Source organism: Leptinotarsa decemlineata, unplaced genomic scaffold, assembly GCF_025532065.1.
Source record: "Leptinotarsa decemlineata unplaced genomic scaffold, Ldec_3_MD MMD2_tig00000576_RagTag_RagTag, whole genome shotgun sequence".
NCBI classification, from domain to species: domain Eukaryota; kingdom Metazoa; phylum Arthropoda; class Insecta; order Coleoptera; family Chrysomelidae; genus Leptinotarsa; species Leptinotarsa decemlineata.
The window spans coordinates 3,256,825-3,264,488 of record NW_027412551.1 but is presented as its reverse complement, the minus strand read 5'-3'; positions in this window follow the sequence as shown (position 1 = coordinate 3,264,488).

Genomic DNA, 7,664 nt, shown 5'->3' with positions numbered 1-7,664 from the left:
CCGTATATATATATATATATATATATATATATATATATATATATATATATATATATATATATATATATATATATATTTATTTAACTACGCTACATAATGTTTTGAATATCTACACAGATTGATGGGTAAACAAACATTAAGATTTAAAAAAAACAACAATAAATATAGCAAAAACAAACCATTTCACAAAAGGATACAAATATCATAAATCTATAAGATGGCAAGGGCATGTTACTAAATTTCATGAACAATGGTTGACAGTGGTCGAATGCTGAAACATTTGCAATGATTCCTGATGCTGCTGTATTGCCCAGAAGGAATATATGGGTCGATATCTTTTTACATAGATTCTCGTTATGACTGGACTAATTTAACGAGTCGTCTAGTTGGATTCCCAAAAGATTTACGGAACTTCCAATTCGTATATTATTTTGACCGGAGACGATAATGGTTTGAGTTTTCATTCTATTCAGTTGAAGATTATTGTTATTGTACCATATTTCAGCTTCATTTTCAATTTGGTTTATAGTGGCAAGGAGACTATCAATATTTTTTTGTGTTGAGAAATAGGTAGCATCCCCATTTGACACCATATCATAAGGGTATATGTAAAAGGAAAGTCATTATTATAAATGAAAAATAAGGGTGGTCCCAAGACAGACCCCTATGAGACACCATGTGGATTTTCTGAATTTCTGATTTGCCGCTCTTTGAAGATACATATTGTTTCCTACCGGTCAAATATGAACGAATTAAAAAATGTTCAGGACCTCTTATCCCATAGAATTCGAGTTTTTCGAATAGTAGGTCATGAGAGACACAATCGAAAGCTTTCATGAGGTCACACAAATTTAAAACAATATGTTTACCTTGGAAAAGAAATTTTTTGGCTTTCTACTACTTCACCTTGATACAGAAAAAATGTGGGAATCTTCCAGATTTGTGTCTGAAAGTTAGTTCTTTGCATGATCTACCATCTATGTATATAGTTACTTCTTTTGAAATTGATTAGTTCCTTCCTCTCTTTGGAATATTTCCACATTTTATGATCGCAGCGACAACTTGGCAGACAGCGTTAACCTGTACGAAAACCAAATTGGTATGTATGAAGAAGATTGAATTTTTCGAAATAGGCGCGGTTTTTTGAAATTATTTCGATAGCTTTGTCAAAAATACAGATTAGAGATATGGGTCTGTAATTTTGAGGTACCACTTTAGATAATTTGAAACCAGTGGGAAATACACCTTGACAGAAACATTCATTTCTGTCAATAGAATTGTAAAATGGTTTAGAATAATTCCAGAATCTTTTAATATTTCACTGTTAATATCATAAGCATCACAACTAGTTGAACAACCCAAAGAAAGTACTACAATCTCAACTTCAGTCTCCGTTACAGGTTCCAGAAAAAATTAGTTGCCTTGAACTGGCACGAACTAAAGGTAAATAGATGCCGTTGGATGTAAGGAGTTTATAAGATCGTCAGCAACAGTTACGAAATAATTATTTAAGTCATTTGGGAGAATTATGTCTTCGTTATCCTGCTGACGACAGCACACTTGTCTCGTCATTCCATTTGGAGTCTAGGTCATCGGCTACGGAGGCACATCTTCACCGGCAGCACGTGATTGCATATCTCAATGAGGATCTAGAAGTGATTTCGAATTCAATGCGACAAAAACCCAGGCATCGGTTTTCTCCAAGAAGATGAATGCCTCCCAACCGAATATAATAATGTTAGGTCAGACAATTCCGCTTTCTGCTTTGATAAGTTTGTTGGGGGGGGGGGGTTAAAATGGCACAATCATGTCGCTGGAATTGCAAAGGCTGCAGAAAACTGTGCACACCTCAGCAACTTGTGATACTTTATAAAGCTCAGATCAGACCCTGAAGTTACTGGATTCCATCCAGAAAAGAGCCATCCGCCTGATTGGAGACGCGAACATCACGTGCAACCTTGATAGCCTGGAAAATCGAAGAAAGGTTGGAGATTTGTCTCTCTTCTATGGATACTTTCACGGGACCCTTTCATCTAGAGAACTGCGTTTTTGTGGAATAAACTTCCTGAGAACGTTTTTCTAAATGGATTTAAACTTCAGCGATTCAAATCCAATGTGAATAGCTTTTTTCGCACAGGTACCGCTCTGAGAGCGCCTCAACGATTTTCCTGTAGTGCTTGTGTCGTCTCCTTAATAAAATAAGATGAATGGTTCCTCTCGTTATTGATTATTTTCCAACTATCTCGAGCTGCATTTTACGAATTTCTTATGACATCATTATAGGCTTGTTTTTTGTCTCTATAATCGTAGTTCTGTATTGATTCCGGTAATTATTGTATGATTCTGCATCTGCAGGGTTTCTGGAAGTGGCATTTGAATGGCGTTTCATTTGAAGGGCTGACACTAACTGACTCTATTGGCGATTAACAAGATTCTCTAATGAAGTAATTACAAGATTAGCTGAACTATCAATATTAGGCTCATGTGTATAAAAAGAGTTCCAATTTATCTGACTGAGAGAAGTAAGAAACACTTTGGTATTTCTTTTCTTGATGTTTCTTTTGTATTTCATATCAGTTTTTAGTTCTGGATTAATTCTGTTCAGAGAAATATACCTACTGACCGTAATGATCTGACAATGCTCCTTTAACTACTTCACTTATATACATTTTGAAATATTATCAATTCAACTCGACGTTGTGCTGCTAACTCTTGTCATATCTGTTATAGTTATAGTCAAATCAAAAAAATATGACATTTGATAGTTCTCTGTCAATGGCGGAAGGGTTTAGAAAGTTGACGTTGAAATTACCCATGATAATCATATTTTCATAAAGCGGATGTATATCATCCGCTTATATCATAATCAGTAATTGTTCAAACATAGTTATGTTATGAATATATTGAAGTTATAATAGGGGAGCCCAAGTGGGGATTTCGGGATTTACTAAAGCGCGGCAGATTGATATACAGGGGGATACCTTGTACTCGGTTAAGTACCTCCACCAAATATGAGGCTCATATATAAAGCCGCCTGTGAGGGATAAAGGGTCAGATTAGTGAAAAAAAATGATCATCAGGAATTCTCGAGCGCGTCAGATTAAGGTGGGGTGAGTTAATTACCTGCTAAAAAGTGTATATTCCGGTAATCTGACAATTTGAGAGTGACGTAAAGAAAGGGAGGGCAGCAAAGTTGTAAAAAAATAACGTCATTTCGACATTCTCGAGCGTAGCAATTTTTTTTTATTTTGAAGGAAATAATTCAAGGATAACGAAAAATATATAATCTGGGTTTTGCCGTGGTTTCATTTGGTTGAAATTTCCAAACGTTTCAACTGCAACTGCGGCAGTCATCTTCGGAAGCGTCGTTTGTTGTTGACGTATCAACAGTTCATACGTCAAGAAGAGTACTTTGACCACGTCAATGCAGTTGCAATGCCACAGTTGCAGTTGAAACTGTTGAAGATTGTGAGCAAAGAAGACCACGTAAAAACCAGGAAACTAACCAAAATGAAGGGATGAAACTTTCCAATACTAGAATTGATACTCCTTCTAATCATTTGGTCATCATGTTTTCGATTCTTTTTTTAGTAGGAAGCACTGAAAGTGGCAGCTTTCACTGATGGTAGCATTGAAAGTGACATTGTGTAATCTGATTTTTTCCGAAAGATCAATATTTTTCATGTTTCAAGAAAAAATAGTTAGTTTTATTTGTGACTCTACGAGTCGTTTGTTAATCTCCACGCTCGCCACACAAAACATGACTTTTTCCCCTAATAAAACAATGTATAGTCGAAGTGAACGATATTGTGCATACTTAAAGTTGGCGGCACACTCAATGACAAAAAAAACCAATACATGGAAATGAACCGGCTGCGAACTAGTCCACGTGGACTGTAGAATTGGCGGTTTGTATTGGATAATTTTTACTAACCGAGTTTTATGATTGGCTGAAGAGTCATTAAATCAAATTTGAAGTCATGTTATGGTGACGAATAGAAATCAAGGAATGCGGAAATGGTTATCGCCGTCGTGCTATCAAGGTTCAGTTCCGGAACTGATCGCGATTTGAGTGTTGAAATTTGATATTGGTGCAGTCATAATTACTTAAAATCTGTTTATATAATACTAATAGTACTAAGGATTGTGATAACAACGCAGACTTCTTCCAGTGTAGTGATTCCAATAGCTATGGCGAACAATTCGAAAAAGAGATACCGGTGAATAAGATTCGGATGCATTTGAATCTTGAAACACAAAGAGTATGTTCGAATTTATATAAGAATCTACTCAAGTTTGGTTTCGAGGGAAACAAACTATTACAAGCAACAACAGATTTGATCGAAATTTCTTTCTGAACTGTACGTAAAATAGTCAAAAACAAATCTTATAAACGCAAGACGCGATGTGATACAGGATTACCAAAACCTCTAGATGTTCATGTATTGAAATTATTGAAAAAAACGATATATGACTGATTCAAGAGAAATGAGATTCCTACAACTGAAATCATACGGAAGAAATTGAATACTTCCGGCCATAACATGAACTGCTGTGACAAAACTTGGATTGGATAGGATAGGATAGTATAAAGAAAGAAAGATAGGATAGGATAGGATAGGATAGGATAGGATAGGATAGGATAGGATAGGATAAGATAGGATAGGATAAAGAAACTAGGATTTAGATTTAAAATAATAAACAAACGTCAAGCAGTTATGAAAAGCAGAAAAATACTGGTATTACCTAACAAATACTATGAACAAATAACTAAATATAGACAAGAGCAACGGAAAATTTTCTATTTGGACGAATCTTGGTATGACATTAACGACACAGTTACGAAAGGTTCGACTGATGGTTCGAAAATGTGTACGTCTAACATGCCTGCAAACAAAGGATCGCGACTAATCATTGTGCATTGCGGAGGAAGTAATAGATGGATTCCGAATTCTTTGAAATTATGTGGAAAAAACTTGAGGACTGCAATGTTGACTATCATAAAAACATGGAAGCTAATATTTTCGAAGAATCTTTTGAAAACACATCGATCCCAAATTTGAATGCGAATAGTGTGAAAGTTCTTGACAATGCTTCCTATCATTCGCATACAGACGAAAACATTTGAAAAAGTGTATGCCCTTGAAAGTATTGCTGAAAAGTATTGATACACCATACTGAGACTTTCCCCCTATTTTTGTGTTTTCAATCTCATCGAGGTTATTTGGGGAAAATTGAAACAAAGTATCAGGCGTAAACTAATTTTACAAAATTGAATGAGAAAGTAATTACCGGTAATTACCGAAGAAGACTGACAAAAACGGATTAAGAAAGTAATTTTAGTTGAAACAAACTACATATATGGAGATTGGACACTTCCATATTAATGGTGGAAATACATTCATTATTGATTTAAATGACGACAGTGATATTGAAACAGAGAATATGGAAGAGGAATAATTATCAGAAGCTTTCGAAGAAAGTTAGTGAAGTGTTTTTGAAGCGATCGATTGTATATATATGTAAGAAGTATTCAGAAGTATTTTCAATTATCACCCACCAACGTTATTAAATAACGAAATTAGTTAGTTCCCTAATTATATTATGAAAAAGGAGCTGTTGGAAGGTAGGATGCACTATATCGTTTAAAATATATATATATATATATATATATATATATATATATATATATATATATATATATATATATATATATATATATATATATATATATATATATAGGAATAACGAAGGGAATGAATCGGGTATAGCAGTCAGAGGCAGAAAGATTGTAAAACTCTTTTTTCTGTTCAAGCTTTCGAGACGTTTATTGTCTCTTCATCGGGAACTCTACAATAATTATTGAATAAACAAACGGTTATGGACAACGTGTTCATACTTACGAAAGTGAGGTTAAAATGAAGTTAACACATAAGTAACAAAGAGGATCCTCAGATATGTATGTCAAGATTAAAATTGGTTAAAAACATATAATATTCATTCAGAATTTTGCAATAATGTGATATGATTACACGAATAATATGAAATAATGAATTTGAAAATTGAACTCAACAGGTAGTCAGACATGATTGACACGAAACATTAAGTTTGGCAGAATTTCTTGTTCTTTCTCAATTCATTCAAGCAATAGAGTTCTTATATGATTCTACTGTATTTTCCTTTTCCCTTCAAATCCCTTTTTTAAAAAAATATGTTGATGATATTATTCTCAGTATTCCACATAATGGAATCAATGAAATTCTGCAGGTTTTTAACCATTATGATGAACTGGTACAGTTCACTATTGAAGAAGAGGATTCCAACAGAAGTGTTCCCTTCTTAGATTCCCGACTAATAAGGCGAGAGGACAATTCCTTAATAACTTCGTGGTATAGAAAACCAGGATCATCTGGCAGATTCTTACACTATAACTCTTTCCATCAGGAAAAACAAAAAATAAATTTAATATTGGGGATGAAAAATCGAGTAGTGTGCACTACTCATAGCAGCCTTCGTTCACAAAATTTAAAAAACTTGCAGAATTGTTTCTTCAAAATGGCTATCCAAAATCTCTCATTTATAAACTACTCTTCAACAGATCTTCCGTTAACACAATTCTAGACAATAACAATCTGTATCAAAACAATAATTTGCATAATAATATTAATATTACTAACAATAACAATTCCCCACAAATGATATTTTATTTCTTGTTACCTCATCTAGGTAGCCTTTCATACAATCTTAAAAAAATTTTTAATCAATTTGAACATGTGAAATTAGCTTTCAAAAATCTGAAGACTATTAAGAAACTTTTTTCCAACTTAAAAGACAAAGAAGATATAATCAATCTATCCAATGTGGTTTATTCCATCCCATGTTCCAGTTGTGAAAAGATTTACATTGGACAAACTAGTAGAAAATTAAAAGACAGAATCACTTCACACAAGAGTGACATAAGATGTAATAAACCGTCATGTTCCCTTTCTAATCACACCATAAATTTGGATCATGCTTTTTCCTTCGAGAATGTTGAAATTTTAGACTCAGAAAATAATACTCAAAAAAGAACTTTCTTAGAAATGTGTCACATAGTTAAAAATTCAAATACTATTAATTCCAGGTCAGACATTGAAAGTCTCAGCCTGATTTATACCTATCTCCTTTGCTTAAACAAAGAAAACAAATTTGATAATACTTAATAATTTCAGAACAGAAACCCCGTACCTTCACTCTCTGTGATTTATCATTTTACAGTTCTGTGAAATCTCATTGGCAGCAATGCATTGGTCAGAACAAGAAATTCTGCCAAACTTAATGTTTCGTGTCAATCATGTCTGACTACCTGTTGAGTTCAATTTTCAAATTCATTATTTCATATTATTCGTGTAATCATATCACATTATTGCAAAATTCTGAATGAATATTATATGTTTTTAACCAATTTTAATCTTGACATACATATATGAGGATCCTCTTTGTTACTTATGTGTTAACTTCATTTTAACCTCACTTTCGTAAGTATGAACACGTTGTCCATAACCGTTTGTTTATTCAATAATTATTGTAGAGTTCCCGATGAAGAGACAATAAACGCCTCGAAAGCTTGAACAGAAAAAAGAGTTTTACAATCTTTCTGCCTCTGACTGCTATACCCGATTCAT